Source organism: Poecilia reticulata, chromosome 20 (genome assembly GCF_904066995.2).
Source record: "Poecilia reticulata chromosome 20, P_reticulata-male-v2, whole genome shotgun sequence".
Classification (NCBI taxonomy): domain Eukaryota; kingdom Metazoa; phylum Chordata; class Actinopteri; order Cyprinodontiformes; family Poeciliidae; genus Poecilia; species Poecilia reticulata.
The window spans coordinates 972,069-988,308 of NC_088849.1; the positions used below are offsets into that span (position 1 = coordinate 972,069).

General features: G+C 38.7%; 1 long non-coding RNA gene across 1 annotated transcript; it reads right to left on the bottom strand.

Annotated features, from left to right (window-relative positions):
- Positions 1 to 1,387: 1,387 nt before the first annotated feature.
- On the bottom strand, positions 1,388 to 5,474 carry LOC145549469 (uncharacterized). Its single transcript, XR_014085461.1, has 4 exons — positions 3,031 to 5,474; positions 2,809 to 2,894; positions 2,651 to 2,703; positions 1,388 to 2,235 (listed from the first exon to the last, which is right to left on the bottom strand). It is a non-coding gene; the product is annotated as an uncharacterized LOC145549469 (long non-coding RNA).
- Between the last annotated feature and the right edge of the window lie 10,766 nt (positions 5,475 to 16,240).

The following is a 16,240-nucleotide window of genomic DNA, read 5'->3' on the forward strand; positions in this document are numbered from 1 at the left end:
TCTACTTAACATGTGAATAGCAACAGGAAACCCACATCAATTGTCAGTCATTGGATGAAAAAACTATGACATCACAATTCATTACTTACACGTGATTGGTTGGTAGATATCTCCCTATTTGACACACTAGACTAGCGGTTCCCAGGGGGCGTTCAGAGGACGGCAGGGGGCGCTGGCGGATATTTTTTACAAAAGGGGGGCGCTGGGATGCCTTTGGGGGGCGTTTGGTCGAAGGTAAAATTTACACCTTAAATCCACAACAACACCAGTTTAGACTTTGAGCAACTTGGTAAAACTGTATTGTGTAAAATTAAATTATGTTTAGCTGTAACTGTATCAATGGCAGCTCTTCTTCTATTCAGTGTTTGTAGCTTCATGGCTCCGCATAAGTTCAGCGTTACACCGGCTGATGACGCTGCTGTGATTCACTTTGTCTGGTATTTATGTAGGCTACGTTTTGGCAGTTCTGTGATCATGTCAAAGCAGCAATTTATATTAAAAAGTTTTTTTATTTCCGTTTGAAAGCTGCCCGCTACCATGGAAGGACAACAGAAAATTGTTCTTATAAACATGTAATTACTAAAATCACGACTTTGTATCCCTCTGAAAAATGAACCCATTTAAATAAAGAAATCCCTCCATGGCTGATACCACGATAGAGAGCGTTCATTTTATAGCGTTAACACGGTGCTGTAAGTGGTCCGGTATGAAACGGGGGTGATAAAACAACACAGCACTTTTAAATTTCAATAATCTGAATGCAGAAATTCTTTCTGTTGTTTTAAAAGGTTTATGTCAGTCTGCCTTTCCCCCATCGATGTTTCCCGACCGCCCTGCACCTTAGGGAGTTAAAAAATAAAAATAAAAAAAATAAATAAAAAAATGCCGCGCACGTTGCCCAAAACTCTGAAACATGAGAAGCGGGCAAAACGGAGCGAAGAACTAGATTGTGTTGAATTATGGCATAAAAACAGAGAATTCGATGCTGAACAGTGAAAAATCAACACATGATGTGAAACACATGATGATTAGGAGGCGCAGCAGGTGATGAGTGAAGATTACTGATGGTCAATAAACAATAAAATAAATGTAGTAACAGGAAAGAAACTAAAATGGACATAGCGATAAACCAAGAGAGGATAAAACTAATCAAAGGAAACTAAATGGAAATGAATGAAGAACAAAATGCAAGAATAAACTAAGAACCTAAAGTAAAAAGAGGAATGAACTGGTATGGCAAGACCTTTTGAGCAATAATTAATACAGAGACTGTATGGCAAGAATAAATAGACACTATTTCCAGATAAAAGGTAAAATAATATTGTTGAAGTGCCATGGGTAGGGGCGCAACTACACATTATTCATGTGGATGCGAAAACAAATCCCCCCCACGAAGGAGCGTAGAAACATATGCTTGACTCTCCCCCCAGCCCCCCTCCTCCAGACACCGATACGTTTAGGGCAAAACTGACTACATTAACCCCGTTATGTGAGCGAGGTGAAGGAGCGTAAGGCGCGCTGAAGTGTACGGGAAAACATAATCGGTGCGCCGATTCAAAACATCTACAATAATGATAACATTAATAATAAAATAATTTTCAGTGCAAGTAGCCTACAAATTCTTTGGTGGGGGGCGGTGAGGGACCTGGATAAAGGCTAGGGGGGCGCTGGCCCGAAAAAGGTTGAGAAACACTGATCTAGACCTTTATAATTAAAGGCCTGGTTAAGCCCCTCCCTAATAAATTATAAAAAATAACCCAGAAATAAAATACACCAAGCACAAGGCATAAGTTTATATTTTTAATTTTTGTTGAAAAAGAAATATGTACATACATGCATATAAAACACATCTACAAATAAAAGAAACCACACATAAAATAACATCTATAAATAAAAAAAAACTTCAGTTAAAAAAAAAATAAATAAATAAATAGATTACAGCACAAAATGCTTATCTACTTCTGGGCCGTGTGGTGGTGGCTTTCTTTCTGAGCATGATCCAACATACAAATGCTTATGACGCAACATGCTGTATTTAGGGTTAGCTTCAAGTCTCTCCTGTAGTTTGGAGCAGAGGTTGTCGAGCTCCTGGCTGCGGAAACTTGGTGGTCTCACAATCCAGCCTGATTCACCCTCGAAGACGCCATCCTCTTCATCAGACATGAGGTCAAAGGTGACACCTTCCCAAAAGGAAATCTCCTCTGCTGCCAGGACGCTCTCCCTCGCCTCCAGCAGCTGTTGACACAGAACAGACATTAAGTCATAAAGAATCTTTATGAAAACATATTGTTGAAACTATACTGACATTTTAAGTGTCTTGGTTTAGAAACACCAAATACAGGGAGGTGTAATCCATTTGTCATTGAAAACTATGGCTATGTGGTAAAGTATCAACTCCTGAATATCATGTGAATAAACATGATATTTAACAAAACATTGATAAGAGTACTTAAGTGATTTGTCATTAACCATTGAGGCTACATTAAAATTATTGTACACCATCTTGTCCCAAAATGTTACAGCTTCTTAAGGAAATGTAATGTTATTTTTCTTTTCACTGCTGATTGCATTCATACACACATATATACAAACATGCATGCAAAACTGATGCATTTGATGCAATTGTGACATCTCTAGTAATAAATCTGACCTGCTTCTTTCTTTAGCTACATCTGGATGACTGGCAGTAGGTCCTGGATGCAGCTGGAAAACATTTTTGTGCATTGTCAATACATAGCATAATTACATTATGTACATAAACAACGTTGAAGCATAAAATATCAACATTCTAAAATGGTAGATACTCACACAGTTGCATCTCTGTCCTCATCACGGACATCAGAACGTTCCAGAAGAGTCTGATTGACACAAATGTGACTCTCATTCTGTGGAGTCTGTGGAAATAAATGTAAAATTAAAAAAACATTGTACCAAATATATCGCTTTCTCAAAAATACATAAGTAAATAAGTTAAAATTATTCTCAACCAACCATCATACAGTCGGGAATCAACACAGTGATTATACATACCGGCTTCATGACTTCGTCCTCACATCCGTCCTCCGTCCGCCATTTTGTAGATCTTTACTGTTTTCCACACTCTGCCTTGTTGTACTGAGTTACAACAAAATAAATAAAATAACGCGAAGATCAGTTTTCCTTACAAATATGTGAGTGTTCACTATTCACTAAATGTGAAATCATAACTTACTGAATCTGTCTTGGTCCTGGTGGACTCCGTAAGAGCTCCTCGGCACCGTGGTCTGAGGTCTGGCTGGTTCTGCTTGGCCATTTTTCAGGTCTGAAAAAATCAAAGAAGATGCGAGTATTTTTAATAGTTCAGAACATCACATGTAATAGAGATTACAATACAAAATCTCACCCTACACTTGTTTCGGCATTAAGAAAACGACAGACCGCTTTCTGTAAGAAACAAACAAAGCAACTGGTCTCGCTCCACGTGTTATTTATAAAAGCTTTCTTACCGTGAGTTCGGTCTTGTTGGACCACCGCGGTGTCATCTGTTGTTTTCCGCCGGAACATTGCTTAATATCAAAACGATGCTGAAAAGGTAACTCCGTGAAATAGGACTTTTCCCACCATTTCACACAACACACATGTTGGGTGTAGCAGTTAGCACTCGTTACCACCAGTGTAAATCTTCCTCTGGAGTTTAATGGCGACTATGAAAGCGAATTACTGCCACCAACTGGACTGGAGTGTTAAACGAAAGTTGACAGAAAAAAAAAACATTCTAAAAGTTATTTTTTCAAAAGTTACGTGACAATGTATTTTATTTTTATTATAATGAATTATGTGTTTATTTACTCAATTCTACTTTGAGCTGTCTTCTTTTTTAGTTTATACAGAATATGATTCATAATCCGTGAGTTATATTTAATGCTTAACAAAACTTTAAAAAAAAAAGAATACAAATGTTTATACTCTATCAGAAGGTATCACAAACTTTCAACCATTTTGTTCTTCAATTTAAACTTGAGAGTTAAGCAACTGAATACTGAAAATCTGTAGTTTCTTAAGTCCTGTATTGTGATGTGGAATGACCACTATCACTCCAATATAGCATGACTCTGAGTCTTAAAAGCAATCAGTGAACATTAACATTAGTTTGAATATTATTCACAAAAATACTTTATGTACAATCTACCACTCTGGAACATGGTTTTTATTATTATGTTTGATTAAGTTGTGCAATTCCTCCCATCACAAGATAAATCTTCAGATAGGAGGAATGTTAAAAGTAAGATCACGTTTCACAAAAGTCTATTGTATGTATTCATGCATATTCTTCTTTTATATCATCAATTCAACCAAAACTAAGTTTTTCAGTGCTCCTAACACACATGCAATATATATATTTAATGGATAAGATAGATTGTTTTCTCCAAACATACTTCTTTATGGTGAACAGAAATTAAAAAGGATTAGCTACAAAATGGATAAGAGTCAAAAGGTGGTGCTCAACAGTTGATTTGCATTTCCATGGCACTCAGCAACTTCATTTAAATACGAAAACCTCTGCTAGGCACAAGGGGAAGGGGTGATAGGGGGTGATAGGCCTGAGTTCAGTTTTGTTTCTCGGCCTCTTTTATGAGCTCAGATGATCTTTTTGTCATTTATAAATATTTGGGGGAAAAAAAACTATTTTTCTAATATATCCCGTGACTCCTTTTTTTTTAAACTCGGTTCATCACAGATGTCTTCCTTCAAAGTCCGTACACTGGTGGTGGAAGTCGGAGAAGGATGGAGGCAGGGGCGCCACCAGGAATCTTGGGCCTCATGACAAAAAATGTAATTTAAATTGGGCCCCCCTTCGCAGCTGCTGTTACAGTTTCTTGAGTCTATTTGACCCAAATAGACCCATCAAAAGCGTCACTTTCATTGGTCCAATACTGATACAGCACAATATTTAGTGCTCGCAAATTTTACATGCATCAGTCCACATACTGCATTCAAACAAGTTGCTTAATTTTTTATTAGTTTTAGCTCATTGAAATGTATCTCCCCACCAGCAACAGTGGGCAATTGTATTGCAATTGTATATATTGCAAAGTGCAATCCAAGCAATCCAGACTTCTCAAAAAATGTTATGTAGTTGCATTTCATTCAAGGGGTAGAACATTAATACAAAAATATGTTTTCTCTGTATTTGTTGTCACCATGTCAGAGAGACAGGAAAAATCCACAGACTCCCTGTAATGATGCTAAATAGCTTGTCATTGAACACAGTGTTGCTCACCTTTTTCACTGGGACATGGGCTAGGGGTTATGTTGGTATCGAGGCTAGAGCTGCTGCTGACTGACTCACCTGTTGTTAAGTGTGGTAAGAGGTACAGGGACAAGTTAAATATATGAATATATTGTTAAATTATTTCCTTCATTCATTAAATGCTGGTGAAATGGAGGCAAACCATAGTCTGTCACTAAGCTAACTATGCTAAATGGTCGACAACCTCACACAGTCTACTCACCTTTCTTGGAGAAAAAAAAGTGACACTTGTCTTTTTCTCTCTCTATTTCTCTACTTTTTTAAAACCTGACTTTATAATTTTTCTTGGCAGCATAGGAACTGCCTTCTACTGGCTGCTACTGAACACCGTCACACAAGTGCGCTAAGCAGGAATGACACCATTTCATGCAGATCCAGGGGGGAGTTTAGTGAAAATATGGATGTGTGCTTTTTGGCCTGGGAGGGGTGACATTTATTTTTTACTGCTAAAGCAATTTTAAAAACACTATATGATTTATTTTGTAATTGTCAAGACCCCCATTTTTTTTCAATTTCTGTAAAAATAAAAAAAATGTTGGAGGGCCCCGTCGGTCAGGGGCCCTTGGAATTGTCCTAACTTTCCCCCCATATGGCACCCCTGGTCATATGGGGGTGTCATGATGTCCTGATTGGCTAAACAGTCTCCGAGCTCCTTCTCTACCTGTGTGCCAATAACGTTACGGTATTTAAATATAAGCATGGGTGAAAATAAGGGGGTACGGCAGGGTACTGTGTACCCCTAAAAGATTTAGCGAGGGTACGCAGTACCTGCAAGAGAGAGGAGTGGCTACCTGCTGTAAAACATGAATGGGTTCATTGTGCAGCCGTGACTGATTAGTTTTTCAAGAACAATATAAAACACAACTTAATCAGTTAATGAATACCGTTTTTCTCATTTCATATTGTTTCTGAACTGTTCGTATTTTGCTAGAGCAGCAGTGCAATATGTCGATCGCGGTTTTGAGTCGATCTCAGCATTAAGTGACAAACTGAACGCAGCCAGGAGGCTGAGACCAGCACATCCTCCTCTGATTGGCTTAAAACGTTTGTAACTTTATGAAAGAACAACATCAAAATAATCAACAAAACATGTTCAAATTAATGACCCAACAACAATAATAACCTCAGTAATTATTGTTTCAACAAGGTGTTGCTCAATTCTGTGCGTTTCGGTTCCATTACCAAAATAACCAGCAGAGCAGGAATTTAAAATTAACTAATCAACCACCGCTGTGTTCATGAGAGGTTTATTAATAATCGCAAAATAAATATCAAGCCTGCAAACCTGATATAATAACGGACTGAATGTTATGTTTTTAACGTAATCTCTGGTCGGCTTGTGGAGCGCGGGAGGTTGCCATGGCAACGGGTGTGCTTAAACAACAGAGATGGAGAGTAAAAAGGTGCGAGTGGTTTAGAGTTGATCACCTGTTCAGGTTGTTTTACCTTCGTTTACCTTTGTCTTGGCTCATCACAGCCACTGAAGTTTCTGAACATTCAATAAACGACAAACTTGGACTAATTACCTCGTTCTTTGTGACTATATGTCATTTATAACAAACATCAAACACGGTAAATATGTTGCATTAAGTATTTAATAAATAAATGACTTCTACCACGATAATTATGTGAAATTAAATGAATTGTCTAATATTTAAAAAATTGTTTGGTGCTGTCTGAGAGGCTTTTCTTCTATCAAACAATTTTGTTTTTTGCCTCTTATTTAGTGGAAATATTGATGTTGATGAGATTTTCTCCAAAATAATAACCTTTTTCAACCTTTATAGCTCCACTGTTGAAAATGAGGCTCTAACATTCACAAATGACAGTGAAATAAAATCCAGTCCAACATCTGGTTTGAGGTGATTCTCTGGAACCTGTTGGAGGAAAAATATCCCAACTTTATATATATATATATATATATATATATATATATATATATATTGTCATAGTACCCCCAAGATTTTAAAACTACTTTCACCCCTGAATATAAGTAATACAGATTCGCCATTCAGGAGATGAAAGCTTAAAACTTTGATTGCCTGCTGGAAAAATCTGTGGCCAAAATCGGCACAAAACCAACCAGAGGCTCGCTTGACGAGATCCATCGCTCTGCTGTAGATGCAGTTGTGAATCTCGCGGGGTAGATTGGAGGAGTTGCTTTAATGACATGACTCCGGATCACAGTAAGGCCCGATTGATGAACAGGTTTTGTTCTTTGGTTTCAATGTAGAGCATTTAGTTATGCTGTATAATAATTGTAAAAACTGAAGGTAACTACTTCGTGGATTTCACTTATCGCGGGTTATTTTCGGAACGCAACCCCCGCAAACAACGAGGGATCACTGTACTTCTAAATCTGCTCCTTAGTCGCATCTTTTTGGGGTTACTACTGCCTCTAGTGTTGTGGGGGTGGTAACACAACTAATAAAATTACATTACTAACTCAGAATACCGCAAAGTCTTTATTATTTATTATAAATTTTTCAGTCTCTTAAGAATGTGGAGCTAATCATTTAATTAGCTATTAAATAATCTAAAGAAGACCTTAAAGTGGTTCCAGTTTCTCTCGATGGCCAACCTGTTGAAACTGTGGCAAATTTTAAATACCTTGGGTCGTTCCTGGACAGTCAGCTCAGCTGTGCTGAAAACACTGACTATATTTTGAAGAACTGTTCTCAGAGACTCTACCTTTTAGTAAGACTTAGTGATCTTGGGGTGACCCAACTAGACTCTAGTTGGGTCACCCCTATGTCTTGAATTTGGAGCACATTTGAGTGTGCATATGAAACTGCTGGGTTCGGTGACATGCCTTACAAATAACATTGTGACCAATATGCAAGTTACAAAAATAAAATGACTGCTTATCATGCTTACATGGAAACTTAAATTAACTGAGATACCTTAAATACAATCAACTTCAGAACTGCACTTCAGTCTCCTCAATGAGTGGGTCAAACACTGGACTTAACTCACTGCTTCACTTAATACTTGATATGAGTCTGATCAATTGAAGCCCGATATAAAGGTGGCAATGAGATGCAGAACACCCGTGATAAGCGCACTGCTTTCTTGCTTGTGTCTGACTCAGTTCACACAGAACATTACTTCTGCTCCACTGAGTTCTGAACCAGATGCTTTAATTTAAATGAACCTTACAAAATATTTGTAACAGAGAACAGAATTTAATAAATTCACTGTCAGCAACAATTTTAACACAGGGTACCTACCTGACCATGCCACCTATGTTATGCCAGAAATATTATATTTATAACCCAGTTTTCCTCCATGAGAGGTGAGTAGACTGTGTGAGATTCTAAAACATTTAGCATAGTTAGCTTAGCTACAAACACGCCTGATTTTCACTAGCATTTAATGAATTAAGGAAAAAAATTACCAACATATATTTAACTTGTACCTTTTACCACTTAACAACAGATGAGTCAGTCAGCAGCAGCTCTAACCCACGTCCCTCCTGACCCGTTCTCTTCTGAGGCCCGGTTTACACGACAACAATTTCGGGTGAAAACAACAACATTGCTACTTGTTAAGCTTAAAGTGATGTATTGATATTAGCTGGTCATTGTTTAGCTATCATTGCCTGCATCCAACAGCTTTACTCAACTCAGTCGATTAGTTTGGGGGAAAAACTGCAAAGTTATTAGCATTTTGCTGGTTTTCTGCCATGATTCTAACACACCTGCGCAGCAGTAGCAGGTCTCCTTCACTGCCTCACAGGTGTAAACCCAGTGCGAGTGTCTCAGCGTTCATGTTCCGTTTGAAGGCGGCTCGGAAAAACAGGTTACGGCGTGTTAACAATGGATTAAACAGTTTTAACTGCTGAAAAAGGTGACAGAGGACACAGATATGGGAAGTGCGGAAGCTCCTACTGTATCAAATTGATATAGGAATAACAGACTGTTGGCCATTCCAAGGTAAAAACAATAAACAGCTTCCAGTCCAGGGGCGGGGCACGGCTGACTGTGTGGGCGGGCAATGTCCCCCAATGCCCACCCATGCCACCGGGCCTGCTACGGTCACCGTGAAAGCTCAAACAAGGTGTTTCAGCAAAGTTATCCCACTTTTTCCAACTGCATGCGCCCTAATCAGAGGCACACAATGTGTGTTTCCTTCCAATCTACCCAATCTGTGGGAGAACAGTACCTGATGGGGAAATGTGAATCCACATGCCTTCAAGTAGAACTTTTTTTTAAACACATGGCACTTAGTTTCAATGAACCTAGCACCAACTAGTGGCGTGGCAAGAGCATTACACGTTTTCAATGTGTACCGTTACTGTGTAAACAAAGATTGTAATTAGAACGTTTTCATGTAAATGATCCAACAAAACGGAACAAAATTTCCGTTTTTGTTGGATCATTGTCATGTAAACGCCCCTGAGTGAAATTAAAGCTGCAGTATGTAACTTTTATAAAATATATTTTTCACATATTTTTAAAACTGTCATTATGTTGTGACAGATGGTATGAGAGGTAATCTGTGAAAAATCTATTTCCTCTGCTTTCTCCCAGCGCTAGAAACAACCAGTCAGTGGCAGGAGAGTTTTAGTGCTGTCAATCACAATCTCATGAGGTGCTGCTCATCCTTCCTCCCCTTTGATTTGTGCTGTGCTGCAGCTAGCATAGCACAGTGCTGTGCAGATTCAAACTGTGAATGCTCAGTTTAGTTAGCTTAGCTACCAATGACGGCAGATAAACGGTTTCTTGTAATGATAAGTTGTTTCTCCACCATTAGCACATTTAGCAGTGAGTGAATGAGGCTAATTGACAGTGCTAAGAGCATCATACTAGTTCTGATTGGTTGTTTTGGTCAGAACGGTGCATTACTTTAACCAGTAATAGTAATTCAGGAAGGAGATGGAGGAGATTGATTGTTTTCACAGTTTATCTGTCTCATAACAAACTGCTACGACATGGTGACAGCTTTAACAAATATGGAGAAAACATTTTTTATTAAAGTTATGTACTGCAGCCTGAATGAAATGCAACTACATAGCATTTTTATAAACCTGGATTGCTTTATATGTAGTTGCACGTTGCTTTTGACTGTTGCTCATGGGGAGACACATTTCAGTAATCAAACTAATAGAAAAAAATTAAGCAACCTACTTGCATTCTGGATGTGGACTGTTGGATGTAAAATTCATGAGCAGTAAATATTGTGCTAATTATCAGTATTTAACCAAAGAAGGCAAACCTTTAAAATTGTGATGGTTTTTATGGGTCAAAAAGACTCAAAAAATTGTAACAGCAGCTGTACAGAGGGGCCCAAACTAATTTTTCATCCACTTCATCCACTTGGGGAATGCCATGCTGATTAAATATGGCTATTAAAAAAATCTTAAAATGAATGTGGGAACTGTGATTTTATTATACCATATTTATTAAGGCCTATTCCTCCCTTGACAGACCTGACACCATTGTCTGCATCCTTTTCTTAGACTTTTCATTGGTTTTCAAATCCATCCAGCCAGAATTACTACATGAGAAGCTGGTTAAAATCACTCATCAGCCAGACCTCAGTTTGTAAGACTACAGATCTTTCAAACAGATCTTATCATATTAGACAACATGTCAGACTGTCTAATATGTAACACTGGAGCACCCAGGGAACTATGCTGTCCCCCTTTCTATTCACCACCTACGCTGCAGACTTTAAGTACTGTTCCAAACTGTGTCATCTGCAAAAGTACTCAGATGACATGGCTACCGTGGGGTGTTTGAGGTGCAGAAAAGGACTTTGGACAATTTTGTGATGTGGTGCAGAGAGAACCAACCAATAAACAAAACATCAGCTTCTGCAACAACAAAACACATCTGCTCCCAATTTCCATCGCAGGGGCAGATGTGGAGCAGGTTCAATCTTGGAAGTACCTTGGTGTTACCTGAGATTGGAAGCTACAGTGGAGTATGAACAATGACGTACTCTATAAGTCAATGAGGGGACTTTCTATGGAAGCTCAGGTCTTCTAACATCTGAGGTAGGATGCTCTTCATGTTTTATCAGTCATCAATGCTAGTTCCATCTTCAATGCAGTGGTGTGTTGGGGTGCTACAATGAAGGTGAAAGACTCAAACAGACTTAAACTGATAAGAAAGGCTGAGTCAGTTGTAGGGATAAAGCTGGCTTCACCAGAAGAAGTGATGAGAGACAGAATGCTGAAGAAGATCAGAGCTATCAAGGATAATGCCTTTCATCTGCTCTACAGCCTGAGGAGCAGACGTAGCCAAAGATTACTGTAGCCCAGAGGTGCTAAAGAACGCCACAACATGTCTTTTCTGTAACAATACACACACAGTCTTTAGAGGTGTGCATTTAAATGTTGAATATATATTTAGCAATTGTCAAAGGTAGCAAATATTTCAATCATATTTATCCCTTTAACTCTTACATTTGCGAGAAGAGCTTGAAACGGGATAAAGAGGCTGAGTGTTATGAGTGGCTGAATAGAGAAGAGGAGAGAGCAGGTAGAAAAAAAGGAAAAGTATGCCATTATTTCTTACTGTCTTCAACATAGACAATTTAAACTACAAAATGAAATCTGAATATTTTCTATATATACCCTGGTGCTTTGAGTGTCAAGTTTAAATTATGACGTTTGAAATAAATAAATACTTCCCAGATATTCACTTCTAAAGTATCTACTTGCTGGTTCTCAGCAGGGAAACTAGCACCCGCCACTTTGGCAGGTTGGCAATTTTAACAGAAAAAACCCCAGAGTTCAGATTGAACTCCTGTCCTGGGGAGGACTAGCCGACTGGACTAATGCATACATATGGGGCCGCTCAAGGCTGTCATAATTTAGCCAAAAAAGTAATATAAAAAAATAACTTCTCTCATTTTTACAGCCTATTGGTTGTTTTTATTGATGTACATTGGGCTTATCCAATTAAATCCCTCAGTCCTCCTTGGCCTGCCCCTCCCCCCTCCTGTGAGATTATAAATGTCGCCATTTCAGCTAATCAGAGTTGGAGAGACATGAGGGGATAAGTCACATGGCAGGTGCTTTGTAGTTTTTGTCCTCTCTGTATTTCTGACCTAAGTCCATCCAGAAAAAGTGTCAAACTATCCGATATGTTTACCACACAAACTTTAATCGCCACTGGAGCAGATTCAGTAACAGAGAGAAACACACACACATATGTAAATGTGTGTGTATGTCAGAGGTCGCGCTAGACTTTTTAGTTGTCCGTCGTTTTGAAGAACAGGGTTAAAAATATCCGGTCAAAATTCATTTTTATCCGTGGTTTTATTTTTTTAAATGATTATTTAACAAATATATTTTTTCCATTAATTTTTATTAATAGCTCTGAACAAGCTGAACAGAAAATCTACATCAATCTGGTTAACACAATTTTTTTCTCTAGTAACAAAAGAAAAAAAATAAGACTGTGGTCCCATTAACGACGCATGAACAATTCAATTAAACAATAGCATTGACCTCCTGTGACCTCAACGCAATTCACCTTCCTACTGGTCAAAAACTGTCCTCCAGTTTGGTCATAGTCAAATTTGTCAAGGGGGGGTTGCTGCTGTAGCTATTGTCATGAGATTTTGCAGTTTTTCTCCGGTTCTCATTCCTGTCTTGATGTTGTTCTGAAGACTAAATCTGCACTCTGCTGTGACACTGGAGATGGGAATAACAAGTGCCACTTGAGCCAAAGTTTTAAAGTCAGGAAACTTTTCTCCAGCTGAATTGATCAGAAGTCAGCAAGACTTTCTGAATGAGGGGTTTTCAAATCCCACAAGCAGTCGCTTTAGCAGGAGGAAATCCTGCAGATCCAGTGGTTCAGTTGCACCGGTTTGTGACCCGTAGTGGTCACAGACGCATTCCATAGCCTCCTGTTCATATTTCTTCAACTCGCTCTCAGCTCCCGGATAATGAGATGCATTCAGCACGGTGTCTAGATCTGAGATGATGCTCAGATGCTCTGATGGGAATCTTTTTTTGATTGTCCCTACACTGGCTCCCTGTAGCTCAGAGAATAGACTTTAAAATACTGATGTTAGTTTATAAATCACTGAACTGTTTAGCACCACAATACCTTAAAGATCTGTTATTACTGTACCAACCGTCTAGACTCCTCAGATCTTCTGGTTCTGGTTCTGCTCTGCATCCCCAGAACCAGAACCAGACGAGGAGAAGCAGCATTCAGTTTCTATGCACCACAGATTTGGAACAAACTTCCAGAAAACTGTAAAACAGCTGAAACACTGGGTGCTTTTAAATCTCAACTTAAAACCCACCTGTTTAGAGTAGCTTATGGCTAAATTAGGGTTAGAGTGCGGGTTTTGATGTCTTCCATGTTTTTATGTCTTTAATGTTTTTAATTTCTTCTTTCTTTTCGACGTTTTAATGATGTAATGTTTTTTGTTTTTTTTTGTTTTTTTTTATTTCTTTTTAAATCTCTCTCTTTCTCACTGATTATTTCTGTTTTTATTTTAATTATGTAAAGCACTTTGAAATGCCTTGCTGCTGAAATGTGCTATACAAATAAAATTTGATTGATTGATTGATTGATTGAATTAGACACCTCTTTGATGTATTCCAAAAGTAAAGCTGCAAATGTCTGTGTGTCTCCATGAGTAAGTGTGATGTCACAGAACTTGCCATCTTGTGAAGTCTTGTTGAATTTTTTCTCCACCTCACCTGGTCCATTCATTAAGTCTTCCAGACTGGCCACAGTCATGCTCACAACAGGTGAGATCCTCTGTTTGGAAGATGAGGTTCATGCGGTTCATCGTGACTAAAACATCAGTCAGCAAGTAAGTCAGAGTAGTGAACATGTATGTATGAAGACGCTTTCTGATGTCCTTAGCTACCGGGCAGTTTTTCTCATCTTCCTCCTCTCCCAAGTCTGACATCAAAGCCGTCCAGTTGGCACGTGTGCCTTTCACTGCCCTCTCCAGCAACAGCCAGCATGTAGCCCTTGGTTGTCTTAGGCTCAGCAGGTCATGTTCCCCCATTTATTTTTGAAATGTATTTAATCTGTACGTTTGTATGGGATAATTCTTGTAGTATGTAGTACGTTAACAGTGGTGACATATGCACTAACTTGACGCACAGCCGTGGAGGCATCATGAGCAGCAAGCACACTCCTGTGCACACCACAATGTTGACAAGAAAGACTCAGTCATTCTGGCGCAGCACCTGTGCAACTCCGACCTTACAGCCCACCATCACATTCACTCTATCACTTCCAAGTCCAACTACCTGAGCCATAGCAACCCCGCGACTCAACAGCGTATGTTTTATTTTTTCTGTGATGCATTCCGCAGTGCCAGATGAAATTGCATAATTTCCAGTGAACACAGTTTCGGCTCCCCTTTCTGTTGAAATGTCAGGTATACGATTAGCATCTTCTTCACTGCAGTGTTAGTAGTTTCATCAACTATTATTCCAACATATCTGCTGCTGGCTATGCGGTCATCAATATCGTTGGTTATGGTCTTTGCTAAGGCTTCCTCCATCAGTCCCTCTTTTTCAATTTTTTTATGAACACGATTGCAGTTATTGGGCTTCTTGAAGCTCTTTGAAATGGCTTTTCCAGCAAGATTGGAATATCATCTTATATACCACTTATCCGCCAAGAAAGCTTTACTTTTATCCCAGTTATCCTTGTCTGAAGAAGGTTTTTCATACAAAACTAAACTTTCCTTAAATTCCTGAATATCATTCTTATTACTGAAAAATACATTAAAATCATCAGCATAAGCTGAAATGACCACAGGAGGACTTTGAATCAAAACTGGTAAAGTAAATCCCTTTATTCTAGATCTCAACCTAAATAAGAGGTTCAATTGCAAACGTATATAACTGACCCAAAATAGGACAGCCCTGTCTGTTACCTCTGTTAACTGAAATAGGGATACTCAAGCCCCCACCTCCCCGCTACCTTCACAACACGACTAGCATTAGCATTGAGTAATTTCAGCCAAGAATACAATTTCCCACCCCAAAAGCTTGCAAAGTTTTAAACCCAAAACCTACACATTTAAATGCCTTCTCTTGATCCATAGAGACAACCCCCACATTCACATCATATTTCTTACAAACATTATACACATCAATGATCCAACATAGATCTGTCTGGAACACAATGACTGATTTGTTGGAACTGAAAAGTCAAAAGTTTAAGTCTGTTAGATAACACCTTTGAAAGAATTTCGTTTCTTTAAACAGTATTGCTTCTTTTCATCTAAAATATCCAAACCAACAACTTTCTGTATTTTCTTCACAGATTGAATGAACTTGACAATCTCAGGAAAATAATCTGTTATGTCAACTGATCTCCCACAAATATAATCTAAAAAAGTGATAATTTCCTCTACAGAATACACATTTTCATTTTGGAGAGACAGATAAACATCTGTTGCAGGTGGCATCCCTGTGGGGAAAAAACACGACCAGAAACAACCACTATGATTTAAACCGAGCCACCAAAAATTCTAATTTCTTATAATAATTTAAACATTAAAAAGAACAGAAATAGAACAGAATAGAAATAAGAGACAGAAAATGTGAAAGAAACTGTTTTATCTCTCAATCCTCTAACCACATGCTCCACCACCAACCCCCAGCATGCAGTGTGAAAGAAAGGAAGAAGGAAATAAGACCTAGTCCATAGAAGAGTTTTGCGGAGGTCCTGGTCTTTGCCTACCTTCTCTATGGAAAACATTAGGTTGGAAAGTTGGGGATAAATACTTTGCCCAGGGGCACATTGACATGTGGCAGGAGAAAGCTGAAATCAAGCTCACAACTGAGTTTGATGGCAGAATGACTACTCCACTCACTTGTCTCATGTTATCACCAAGTGTGTATTGTTGCAGGAATCTGGCCACCAAATCAGATTTGGTGGCCAGATCCAGGTGCCATATGGGCTGTGGAAAACAAAGTAAAACAGTTATAAAATGCAGTATTTAGTTACT